Source organism: Balaenoptera physalus, assembly GCF_965194825.1.
Source record: "Balaenoptera physalus genome assembly, chromosome: 12".
In the NCBI taxonomy this organism is placed as follows: Eukaryota; Metazoa; Chordata; class Mammalia; order Artiodactyla; family Balaenopteridae; genus Balaenoptera; species Balaenoptera physalus.
This window is the reverse complement of record NC_138897.1, coordinates 10,698,978-10,713,108: the sequence shown is the minus strand read 5'-3', so window position 1 is coordinate 10,713,108 and position 14,131 is coordinate 10,698,978. Positions and strand designations below refer to the sequence as shown.

Below are 14,131 nucleotides of genomic sequence, written 5' to 3'. Positions count from 1 at the left end.
CATTAATTTATGTATCGTCTGTGGCTGCTTTATACTATAAAAATCAAACACTGAAAAGTTGCAATAAAGACTATATGCACGGCAAGGCTAAATTATTTACTATCTGAGCCTTTAACGAAAGATTTGCTGACCACTGCCTGGAATTCACAAGGGCCACGAACAATTTCAAATTACAACAAAACAGTGGGAAGAACGCAACCCACAACAAAGAGGGAATTCAAAACCGTAGCTTCTGCCAGAGAAGAGAATGGTTCTAACTCCACACTGAGCACCCCGACTTGCTCAGCTGGCTGGGTACCCACTGAGACACCTGAAAGACGAACCCCCAAAACATCCAACTTTGAAAACCAACATGGCTCGAGGCTCGCGACCACAATACCCGGCAGCGAACTGAGAAACCGCTCCTAAAAGGCTTACCCCAGGGCCCAGCACAGAAGCAGCCCTTTGAAAAGCACCCAAACTTTATATGAAAGAAGCCAATTCGCTAACCTTAAGGCGTTGGTCTGAGGGTCAGCGGCTGCTGAGATAAACTCCAGGGACAGAGACTAACGGGCGTAGTCTTTCTCTTTTTTCTTCTTTCCAGGTAGTGCCCCCTTTGTGCTCCCCTCTGCCTTGCTGCAGCGGGTGGGCTCCATCTTCAGGCTTTCCTTCTGCCTTGCTTAAATTTTGAAGAGAGATTTCTGGCACAAGCCACGACAGATAAAGAGCTTGGAAGATGTCACCCCCCCTTCTTACAGCAAAAACTGAACTGAAATTCACTGGCTTTTCTTAAACCCGTCAGGTAACTGATATTGCAGCTTATTATTGGAAGGCAAACTGCCGCGCTGAACTTTGGAAAGACAGGTGAATCCAGTCAGTCTCAGCTCCTGGGCCCGTTAACTGGTAGTTTGAACAAATTGCTGGGGACTGAGTGTGGACTAGCATGAGTGAGAAACTCCTAAAAGCTGCGGTCTTTGGTGGATTTCCCCTCTGGAATTCCAGCAGTTTTTATGAAAAAGAACCCCCAGGTCCCCCAAAACAAACAGGAAAGAAAATGGAGAAGGGAGAAAGGAGGGAAGAAGAAAAGAAAGAAGGAAGGAAAGAGAAGGTAATAAAGAAAGGTTCCTTGTGTTTCTGGCAGTGGGGAAAGAAAAATAATCTTTGTGAAAATACACCCAGAATATTCTTGGTAGACCTGCAGAAGAGGGTTATCGCCGTGGCCTACCCTCCAGGGAAAAAGACCTTTCCAGAGACATACCCACCTAGAGACAAGGGCATTCATCTAAATCCAGCTCCCACTACCTTTCTGCCTCACTTAAGCGGTTGGGGGAAGAAAGAAATACTTGTGAAGGTCACAGCACTGGGACAGAGGGCCACTGAGAGACATTAATCATAAGCTGAGATTTAATCATAATGTTATAGAATGCTTCCCCTCCCCCCCACATTATTACCACCTCATCAGAGCTCCAGTAAATAAGAGTGGATTATAAATGAAATAACCGCAACCCAAGGACTCCATGTAAGGAGACAAACAGAAGGACACGAGGCAAATTTGAAGATATATACATGTAATCACTTTAAAAATGAATGGTATAATCATTAAAAAAAGAGATTGTAAGAGTGGATATAAAAATAACCCACTATGTCGTGGGTATATGAAATGCACTTTAAATGTAAAGATTCAAAAAAGTTAAAAGTAAAGGGATGAGAAAAATGTACCATGTAAATATTAATTAAAAAAAAAACTTGAATCTGTATATAAATTTCAGAAAAAGTGGACTTCAGGACAGAGAAAAGTATCAGGTATAAAGAGGGATATTATATAGATTATAGACATAGGCATAGAGATAGGAATAGATATAGTCAATTCTCCAAGAAAATATAACAGATAACAGTCCTTAATGTGTATGCATCTAACAAAAGAGCACCAACATATGAGGCAAAAACTTAAAGAACTAAAGGATAAATAAACAAATCCATTCTTAGTTTGACACTTCAACACCCTCTTTCAGTAACTGACAGTTCAAGCAGGCAGAAAATCAGTAATAATATAATTACCTGACCAACATTGTCATTCAATCGAATTGACATTTATAGAATACTCCATCTAAACACAGCTGAATAGATACATACAAAGTTTCATCCTAGAGGGGTACTTGTTAACAATTCTGATACTGCTATAGATGTATATTAGAATTGAATAATTAAGTAAATGGATGGCAGATATTAGAAACCAGGTGTCTCGCTGTTGGAGCATAGTCTAGATATAAGCAAGTGTAGGAGGCTAGACTGACCCATTAGCTAATGGATTAGTGTTGGAAACATACGTATAAGCTCATATTTTGCTTAATACAGATGCAGATGGTTGCATGTGGAAATATTTATGATATGATTAAGATATGTGTATCTACACATGACAGTAAACACATGTATATTTCCCTGCTCTTACAGCTGAGAGCCTAAAAGGAGGAAAAAAAAAAAAAAGAAAAACCAATACCCCAGTAGCAATAAACACTCTTATTGCCCAAATCTTGGTTTCTAACATCATTCACAAGTAGAAGTTTCCAGAGCTCACTGGAGAAATGGCTGCTTCTAGGAGTGAAGCAAGAAATATACAAAATAAACCTAGAACATCTTATTGTGCCAGAAAGTAAGAAAGCGCTAAGCACAGACATATACACATACACAGAGTCATGGGGGGGGAGGTGTCAAAATGACACAAAATCCAAATATAAGAACTCCAAATGGCCAAAGCTGGAACAATTTGAGCAACAAAATAAAGTAATATTGGATTATAACCCAAAATATGAAGTAAATATCCATGAGTATATACTGATATAAATAACTGAGTGAATAAATAATCAGGAGACCTCTCTCCCATGCATAAGAATCTCTAAAAGTATGCACTTACTCTGCCCTCAATGAGGGGAAGCATAATTCCCCATGTCCTAGATGTGGGCTGTACATAGGCACTTCCTTCCAAAAAATATAGTATGAAAAGGGAGAAAAAAGAGTAACTTAACTATGGAGAAAAGTGACAGACACTACCCCAACCAGGCAAAGTCAACAACAGCAGCAGCAAATCATATGGAAAGTATGTACCCTTGATTTGGTATGATTAACATGGCACCTCAGTGATCTTCCCCCCAAAACACACAACCCCAGTCGAAACACTAGGAAGACATTAGTCAAATTAAATTAGAGGGATGTTCAACAAAATTCCTGACCAGAGATCTTCAAAACAGTCAGGTTCGTCAGAAACAGTGAAAGCCTGAGAAACTGTCACAGCCAAGAGGAACCTAAGGAGCAGTGAAAACAAAGTGTGTCGTATCCTGAAAAGGACCCTGGAACAAAAGAGACATTAGTTAGTATCTATGGAAATTTTAATAAATAGTGGACTTTATTTAATAATAATATATCATTATTGGTTCATTAATTGTAATAAGTGTACTATACTAATGTAGAATGTTGATACTGGGGAGACTGGGTATGTGGTATATGGGAAGTCTGTACTATCAACACAAATGTAAATCTAAAATGCAACATAACAAACATAAATCTAGAATTGTTTGAAAAATAAAGTATATTCACAATTTCCTTGGGAGAGAGACATCTGTGGCCAGAGTTGCCTCATGAGTCAAATCCTATTGCAACATTGATTGCAAATGAATGGCACCCCTAAGAGTTTCTCTATGCATGGTTACGCCCTCTACCTAGCTGTCTGCATTTGCACCAAAACTGGCATTCACTACTTGTATATTTGGAGCAAGCCTAGCTTTGAGGTAATTCTTATGTCCCTGCAAGCTAAACAAGGTGTCACCAGAAGGTTCTGTCTAACATCTAAAGAAATTCCACTGTGTGGTAGGTAAATGTGTATGAGGTACAGTATTGTATCCACAAAAATCACGTGAACAACCATCTCCTTATCAATCTTCTTCAAACCCAGCTCAAACATCACCAGCTTATGGAGTGTTTTCTCACCACACCTCTCTGCCCTATCCCCTACTGGGCACTGCTAGCCTTGGGATTATGAGAAATGTACTGTTGCACACCTGTCTCTCATTTAGAGTACATATTTGGTATTAAGAGACCTTGTAGTATTCTCTTTGATTTTCTCAGTATCCACTAAAGTGCTTGCCATGTAATCGGTGCTCAATAGTATTTATTGATTGGGGTTTAAAAGGGAAAATTGAATAAATAATAAATATGCTACATGTCCTTAGAAAGAACCAGGGATGAGAACATAGCAGAATGGATTCTCACTATCTTATGGTGTGACTTCTGCCTCTTATGATATATGTTACTATGAGTTGTTATATATACATAATGGTATTTTTCATTGCACAACTCTATAGGTACTTAGTAAACTAGAACCAAATCATCTTAAAAAATGCAACAATATAGGATCACATAGCTATCACATTTTAAAGATATTTAATAGTATTATTCAAATGGATCTTTTGAAGAAAATAATTGCTTAAGTAACAAAATATCTTCTAAAATTTGCATTTTCAACTTTTCTTGCTACTTTTAGTAGTTGAAGGACACTTTAAGGACATTGTGTCTTACAAGTAGTTTAACAGTGGTTTAACTGTATGAAATTTAACTTTTGAAAAGATTAACAGTGTTAACTACACATTATATTTCCCCAAAGAATATCTACTAAATACTTGAGTATTCCAAACCAAATTGCTTGACTCTTTTATTACTAATGCAAAGCAGTATAGGTATGATATTTAAAAATCCATTGTTATTCTGATCCTCTCTCATCTGGGGCAATGTCTTAAGTCAAAAGCAATTGTAAAAGCCACATCTCAGATAATTTCTGCTTGAATAAGGGAACTGTCTGGAAGAAGAGGGGCATCTTGAATTGCTTTATAAAGGTGTGATGTTGTTGAGATTCCCAGTCTCTCAGTGGGAAAGTTGCCGTGTTTAACATATTTAATACATTTAAGTATCCTACCTTTCAGAAAAGCAATTAGAGGTCATAATGGAATTAACATTAACTTAATGTTATATACAGTATGAAAACCAATGGAAGTGATTAGGGAAAGGAAAATATGGGCTGAAACCTTGCACAGAGATTAGCATACATGCCACAAAAAAGTAGCATTTGGCTTTTGGAAGTGTAAGGCGTGTGGCAAAACACGAGTCAGATTGGAAATGAATAGCTCTGCCCCCACAAGGGATTTGAGTTCAAATCGCAAGGTTCCACAAGCTTTGTGCAACCAATTTAATTAGAAAAAAGAATACATTATAAAGTAGCAACTGATTTACAAGGGCCGAAACCCTTCTGCAATCTGGAATGTTAAATACGCTAAGATGACTCACTCCTAAAAGCTTCAGCTATGACTTTCAGTTCTAGTTATCTATACATTTTAATAAATCTAGTAGTTTTTATTAATGTTGCAAACCAAAATTTTTTTAAAGGCTGAAAACCATAAGAAATTCAGGATTTTAATGTACTATAAAATTCTGTGTGGGTTGGTGCTACTTCCTCATACATATTCAGTTATATTCTCTTACTCTGAGCTGTCAGTGGTAATGTTTGCTTTGACACAAAATACAGAAGGGCCCATAGTCTTCCATCTAACTAAAAATGGGTAGAATGCACCCCCTGCCGGGGCAGATTATATGGGTGTCTTGTCTACCTTGCCTTTCCCAGATCAGAGTCAAGCTTCATTTCATCAACAGAAACAAGGCATTTTAATTACTTGGTTAGGAACACAGTAATGATTCAATGCTAATAACTGCCCACCATGTTTTAATATTTACTCTAAAAATATTAAGAGGAAGGATTTTAGGTTACATTCTTCCCACATGGAGAGTAGAAAGAGAGCATGGAGAATAGTCACTTGAATACATTTTCTTTGCAAAGGGCTCTAGGTATGTGGCTCCTGAGTTATTCTCTCTCTTTCTTGTTTTCATCCTTTCCAGGTTTATTATATTAAAGATTTGCATGGTTTTGGGCCCTAAAGTTGATCAGAAGACAATTTTAAACAAAGAATTTCAAGTTAAAAACTTGACATTTTTAACGTCAAATTAAATTGACTTTTATCATTCTATGTTGACCACCTTAAAAATTAAGACCAGAGGGCTTCCCTGGTAACACAGTGGTTAAGAATCCACCTGCTAATGCAGGGAACACGGGTTTGAGCCCTGGTCTGGGAAGATCCCACATGCCGCGGAGCAACTAAGCCCACTAGCCACAACTACTGAGTCCACGTGCCACAACTACTGAAGCCCACACACCTAGAGTCTATGCTCCACAACAACAGAAGCCACCCCAATGAGAAGCCCGTGCACCGCAACAAAGAGTAGACCCCACTTGCCACGACTAGAGAAAGCCTGCGTGCAGCAACAAAGACCCAGTGCAGCCAAAAATAAATAAATAAATAGATAGATAAATAGATAAAGACCATATTTGAGTATGTATGTAGAAAGATCAAAAATAAAAACAATTACAATTCAGATGTGCAAAAAATCAGTTGATTGATATGTTTCCCAGTGTGTTAATTTTATATGATGACCATATAGCCCAATATACAATCACACATTGCTGTGGACGAAATAGAAACTTCTATTTTGTTTTTATCCTGAGTGAAGAGGATGTGTGCTGGTGAAATCAATAGATGACCTGGTGCTCAGTAGTGATGGTGGCTATTATCTTGGTATTTCAGGTGGTCTCTTGGTCAGTTGCTGTCTCCTTTATTCAAGGAGTACTACATTCTTTAATATGATTCAGACCATGAACTCTGATGTCAGTAGAGGAAAGCTAAAGGAACATGTCAGACTTATTATCATGCTTTTGTTCCTAAGGCACAGATCATTGCTGAAAAATACATCAGGGAATCATGTGTGTTTATTTACGAAAGCTTACTTTGTGCTACCCAACCACATCAGAATAATTCAACAATCCTGTGAGTCTTGGTGTTCAGTTCTCTGTTTCTATGAACCTCAAAAGTCATTGCTTAAAAATAGCTAATCCTTGTCTCTGATTGAGGATTAAATTATGAAAAATAAATCAAGCACATTCTAAGATACAGAAAATGCTCAAATAGAAAAAAAAACAGCAAAGAAGCAGGGGGACGTGACAAAAGCAATGTAAATGAATGGTAGTTGCTCTGAATTCCCAATGTGAATTTAGTGGTTTTTTCACATTCTTGCCGAATCTTCTTTCTTTCTTTTGCTCATTATTTATTTGCTATTCATGACAACATATACACAAGTATTTATTTTATTCCCTTTATGGGGGGATTATTACTAAGGAGAGGGAAAAATATGTCATATTAAGTAAATTAATATACTGGATTTTTATGCCATTATCTAATATAACAATAATTTAAGAGTATCCTTAAATAATCAATCTTCTTTCTGTTCTCAAATATGTTTTGAGGGTGTCCTTTCTATGGTTGATTAGTAGCAATAAGGAAAGGTATGTAATAATAATGGGAAAAGTAAAATGTTCAACATTTAATTTTGAAAGAAAGTTTCAGTAATAATATAAAAATGGCTCAGTATGTTTTGAAAAAAGAATACTAATCAACTCTTTATCCTATCTATATGTATATATAATTTATATGCTACCATAACGTCTAAAGTAACAAAAAAAAAATCATTGGTAACCAAATGAATAAAGCCCCTACATTAATAACCTAAGGAGGTGATGCAAATTAGGAGCTGATATGGTATGATGGGTGAAAGCCTGGAATCTAGGACTAACTTGCCTGGGTTTACATTATCACCACTTATTATATATATTACTTCAGGCAAATTGCTCAGTCTTTCTTTGTCCCAGTTTCCTTATTAGTATGCTAGAAGTAACATCAGTACCTTTCTCTTATAATAGAGATTTAAATAACACTTAAAACAACACTTAGAATAACACCTGGAAATGCAACTGCATTAAAAAAAAAAAAGAAAAAAAAAAGAGTGAGAGAGATTTAAAGGAACAGCTTTATTTATTTTCTTTTTTAACGTCTTTATTGGAGTATAATTGCTTTACAATGGTGTGTTAGTTTCTGCTGTATAACAAAGTGAACCAACTATGTATATACATATAACCCCATATCTCCTCCCTCTTGCGTCTCCCTCCCACCCTCCCTATCCCACCCCTCTAGGTGGTCACAAAGCACCGAACTGATCTCCCTGTGCTATGCAGCTGCTTCCCACTAGCTATCTATTTTACATTTGGTAGTGTATATATGTCCATGCCACTCTCTCACTTCGTCCCAGCTTACCCTTCCCCCTCCCCGTGTCCTCAAGTCCATTCTCTATGTCTGCGTAAAGGAACAGCTTTGTTTGACATATTCAGAAACATTTGAAATAATACAAATCTCATCATTAATACTTTCCTGTTTGGGGCCAGTAGCGTAACTGAATGAAGACCAGTAAGAGGCAGTGACTCCTTTGCAAAGCACAGAGGGGAGCTGAACTCAACACCGAATCTCACCTTAGCGCCAGCTGTCACCCTGGTCACAGTCTCTCACTACACCTCCACTTGTTCCTCACCATAATTTTTCAAGCCAGGATGCAGATATAGCATTTGTTAGGATTCCAATCAGGGTTCATTATGCAGTACTCAACTTGGAGATGCTCAGTAGATGATTCTAGTGGATAAAATCTTTGATGTTTGTTATTTACTTATGGAGGATGAGTGAACACAAGTGTGAGAAATATGTAGGATTTTCACGGTTCACACTTTTTGCTAGTATGTCCTTTGGTACAGATTTCATTTTCAAGCATTTATATAAAAAAATAAAGTAACATGACTGTAGACTATTTTATAAAGTGGGAGAAATTTTTGCTCTTAAAAACTATGTTATTGGGACAAATTATTTTAACAATGTGTGATAATGGTAAGGTAGTATGAATAAATATACCATATGATTTATCAACTTCTAATTTTATTTATATAATCTCTAAAACTTAAAACATTTTCAATTGATCAGATGAAATTCTAGGTAAATTGAATTTGTCATGTGCAGGTATGTTTTAAGTTTTAAAGAGAGTTAAAATTAGTTAATTAGCTCTGCAGAGGAATAATGCGGAGGTCATCTGGGATAAGAAAGGAGTTTCTGAACACTGAGGTGGCAGTATGAGCTGGATAATTGCCTAGAAGTTGCCTGAGACCTAAGATTGGATAGAAGAAAAGGAGATGATAAAAAAGTACTCATCAGAGAACATATGGCAATGGGTCCTTAATTTTTTGTTTTTAAAATGAGAAAGGACAGGGGAATGTAGATAGAAGCCAAAGTGCAGCTTTTCATTTTGTACCTTCAGAGTTGATGAGAACAATCTGCTTTGTAATTTAATTTTAAATTCTTGACATAAAATTAGAACTGTGGGTATCAGACCTTAGATATTACAACTGGTATGAAAGCTTTTTCTTGGAGCCATTAGCATGTTTACTTCACGTTTTCCATGTAGTTCTAATAAAGCATAGAAATAACTTCATTTCTCCATTAGTTGCAAAAGTGAGCAAAACCAACCCTTTCTTTTTTGATAGTTTTTGTTTCTAAAATATATATACCTAGAAAAAGTTGCCGGCAAATGTTGTTACTACTTAACTTAGCAGGTCTTTTTCCAAATAAATGTCACAGAGGAGCGACTTTCAATCAGAACACCTCATACATAATGTATAACTTGAGCAATTAATTTTTTCCTTTGGTAATAACGGCACATTACCCTGGAAGGGTGAAGGTGGGCAGGCAGGAAGTAACAGCAAGCTAATTATTGTCCTGAATTAATTCATTTTCTTCTCTCCTTTTTTTTTTTTTGTATTATTAACCATAGTCAGCATACTGTACCTTACATCCCCAGGATTTATTTATTTTATAAGTGGAAGTTTGTACCTTTTAGCCATCTTTGCCCATTTTCACTTCATTTTCTTTTTGGCCATGATATTTCAAGAGTAAGGAGATGAGTCTATGCGCATTCCTAAAGTTAAACTTAATATAATTATAATAATTATTATTTTAAGAAGCACAACAGGTAAAAATGTCATGTTTGCTATACATTAAGCCCAGTTAATTATTTATATGTATTATTTCAGTTAATTCCTCCAATAGTATGATGAGTTATATATCCTTAATATCCCTATTGTACAGATGAATCCCATATATCATCTCTATTCCCTTTCCTAGGACAAAATATTCTATAGATTTGTACCTCTATGTAATCATGAATATATGGTCGTTTCCATGTCCAGCCTTATTTCCAGCTGAGATAAACCACTTAGCACTGCAGAAGCCAAAAGAACATATCACATTTTAAATATTAAAATGAATAAGCACAAAGAAATAGCATGAAATAAAGTTGTGTAAACTATTTTAACAGGCTTTCAAATGTCTTAAGAAAACTATAAATTATATTTACTTTTTTTGTATTTTGCTAATGTTTTCTACTAGTAAGGTGAATTTTAAATTATTCAAACTATATGAAATGCCAAATTGATTTGATATGTTAATGTATCCACTTTATCGATTAGTTTGTAACTTGAAAGAAACATCATGAAGGGGCTTCCCTGGTGGCGCAGTGGTTGAGAATCTGCCTGCCAATGCAGGGGACACGGGTTCGAGCCCTGGTCTGGGAGGATCCCACATGCCGCGGAGCAGCTGGGCCCGTGAGCCACAACTACTGAGCCTGCGCGTCTGGAGCCTCTGCTCCGCAACAAGAGAGGCCGCGATAGTGAGAGGCCCGCGCACCGCGATGAAGAGTGGCCTCCACTCGCCGCAACTGGAGAAAGCCCTCACACAGAAACGAAGACCCAACACAGCCAAAGATAAAAAATAATAAATAAATAATAAATTAAAAAATTTAAAAAAAAGAAACATCATGAAAATGTTTCATTTTATTCAGTTTTTAAGAAACATTTGCCTTGATCTTTCTTATGCCCACTTTGGCCAAGGTGGTTGTCTCTCTCCCTGTTCCACTTACTCTGCTGCATCTGGACCTCTGGTTTCTGGGTGGGGATGGAAAGATGAGAGATAAAGGGCATATAATCAAGGCTGGCTCTATCATAATTTCACAGCCCAAGTCCTGTGTGATGGCAGGCATCTGACTGCTGGCACTCTATTCTGGAGCCCATGCATTGGGTATTTGGAGACATTTTACGGACCAGAGGTCCCTGTTTTTCCTTAGCCTGTGTGACACAGTCTTTGGATGACTGATTTAAGCTCCCTTTCAGCTTCTACATTCTGTGCAAAATTTCTACACCTGGAACCACTTAACCTACGGGAAATTCATGCAGTTTTGCCTTGCCAAAGGCTAGGAACTGCATTTTGCCCAGTTTTAGCCCTCTCTGTTTCCCTGCCATTTCATATCAGGCAGCTTCCCATCCTTAGAGCTCTCTAGGAAAAAAAGACAGCAAGAAATACTAACATGTCTCAAGGATCTAATTTGTGATTGAGATGCTAGTCTCTAATGTAATCGTGAAATTACAGTTTCCTGGAAGAGGGGATAGATAGTAGAAAGGAGATAGTTGATAGATGGATATGTGGATGGAAGGATGGTTGGAGGGGTACATAGATATATAAGATAGACGTAATTGGATACGTAAAAGCCACATAATCCTCTTCTACATTTATTTCCAGCTTTTAATGTACTTGATATCTAATGCCTATTTATATCATATAAAAGAACATGAAGCTACCTTGTAGGTTTTGTGTAGCCCTGTGAGCTTAACAATGCACTTGTTACCAAATTGTATTCTAAAATGTGAAGCATAGAATTCTCATGCATCGCAAATGTTTTCCTATTCATCACACTTCATGGGAACTTATTCATATGAGACTTCTTCAGCAATCATCAAAGGACGTGTTTTGACTAAACAGTATAACATTATCACCTTTCCCCACAACAGGAAATGATATCAATAAGTACAAACAAGTTAAAATACCAAATTCATATAATTTCTAGAAAGATTTTGAAAAATCTTATTGTAACCCAGAACTACCCAGTGCTAACCTGGTTTGAAAAATACATTAATTTCACATTAATATTCAACAATGTCAATATGGCTTCTATACAGGACCAAGTAAAATAGATTGGGATTCATTATTACATTCATTTAAGAAATATTTATTGGTCACATACCATGCGCTAGAAACAATTTTAGACAAGAACAAATGAAAAAGTCAGACAACCCCTTGCCCAATTAGGGTTTACATTCTAATAAAGGATAAAGGCAATAACAAGTAACATATATATAATGTACTTGCTACAAGGTAGCTGAGTGATTTGATGCAAAGAAAGGCAGAGCAAGGGACACAGTGGCAGAGAGTGGTCCTTTAGGCCTTTCTGAGGAAGTTGCAATTGATCACTGACTTGAATGAAGTGAGGGAATGAAAAATAGAAATGTTTGGAGGAAGATTGCTTCAGGCCTAGAGCATGGCATTAGAAGAGGTCAGAGCACACAGAGATAAGCAGACACAGCATAATATATGACCTTGTATGTCAGGTCAGAAAACTGATTTATATTTCAAATGCGCTGTGAAGCCCTTGGGATCACTCAGTGCTAGAAAAGAAAGGGATCTGTGCATTCCAGCAGAATAATGTCAGCTGTTACGATGTTGGGCTGTTATTTATTGAACTCTTGCGTTTTGTCTAGTACTACGTGTGCTTCCTGTTTTACTTATTCTTCACAACAATCGTGTGAAATAGGTAGACTGGACCTCGTTTTACCGATCACAACCTCAGATACGGAACGATTAGTTCGATAAAGTTCACACAGTTATTTAAATAAAAGTGAACTAATTCAAACTCAGATCTGATAGGTTCAAGCTATGTGCTTAGTGAACAACTATTATTGCTAACATTTTCTGATCCCTATAAAGGATTTCAATATTTTCCTGTTTCAACCACTAGTAATTTAAGACTTACACATAAACCTGTAAGTTAATGAAGGGTGCTATTTAAGTAGTGCAGGTATTAATGCAAAGCTGTGCTATTTCATAAATATCCTCACATTGATTTACCTTTATTAAAATTTAGGAAAGTGAGACCTTAATGTCATGTCTTTAGCTTAGGATACAGCTGTGTTCTTGCAACAGCTGTGTGACTAGAAAAAAAGGTTAAAATAGTTATTGAAATATTACCAAGTATAATTTCTAGAAAATTGCAACTTATCTACTAGAATCAGATAGTATTTTCTTGATATAGTTTAAAAGGACACTTTCTAGACTAGCAAATAGGTATCCAGCCCTGAATCTCCTTTCCTATGTACCCTATGATTGACAATCCTATCATTAACTAAACCAGAATTTATTTTAACACATCTGCTTAGTGTCACTGGACTCAAACACTAAACTTAGTGATGCAGATACTGCATTTTTATAAGGTGTTCATCCAAGTTGATAAGTTGTTTATAAGGCTTTCATTCATGACTGAACTAACTGCAAGCCTCAGAAGACCCTATTTCTTTTTTTCTAATCTATTTTCCATGGATTGCTTCATCTGCTGTTTATCATACATTCCAGTTCTTCAACCAAGATTATATAGCACTATTTTCTAAATACAGGGTACAGCCATTCATGGAATAATTCATGAAAATTTCCCTAACTATACTCTTTCAATTTTTATGTCAATATGATAGGAATATAAATGTTCTCTCAACCCATACATTTTTTTACTTGCAAGTTTTTACACTTTTTGAATTTTCTTTTGTTTACTGTTCTTACTTTTCCCTAAGTAAATAATGATATGAATATACAAGGATTTACTACAGCTTATGTCCTCTCTACTACATTTAATATCTTCCTAAATTGTTGTATTTCAAGTCTGATTTTCTCAGGCCTTTGTAAAATGGTGATATCTCTGTTGCTGACATAATGGTACCTGATTGATACTGATGAAAAAATTCTCTTCTATTACATGGTATGGATGGTATTGTCTTAAAGTACAGAGAAAAAAATATTGTAGCCATTCAACTACTCCAACTTTAGCTCCAAATTATCTGAAATACTTGATTAGAACATATATGGTCAATTTGCTTCAGCTCAGTTTCACATGCTATTAATAAAAAATGAACACATAAAGCTATTTTGAGGACACAGTATTCACTACTTTCTTTCTGTTCAACCTGTGAATTTTGAATTCTACTTTGATTTGGATAGAATAATAAGAATCATTCTTATAAGGTTGATTAAAATTA

At 36.3% G+C, this 14,131-nt stretch overlaps 2 long non-coding RNA genes across 2 annotated transcripts in view; one reads left to right on the top strand and one right to left on the bottom strand.

The window, feature by feature from the left end:
• LOC309639119 overlaps window positions 1-14,131 on the top strand; it is a 1,037,414-nt gene that overhangs the window by 80,228 nt on the left and 943,055 nt on the right. The window lies entirely within an intron of this gene.
• Window positions 1-14,131, bottom strand: part of LOC309639132 — a 932,641-nt gene that overhangs the window by 396,055 nt on the left and 522,455 nt on the right. The gene's annotated exons all lie outside the window — the stretch shown is intronic.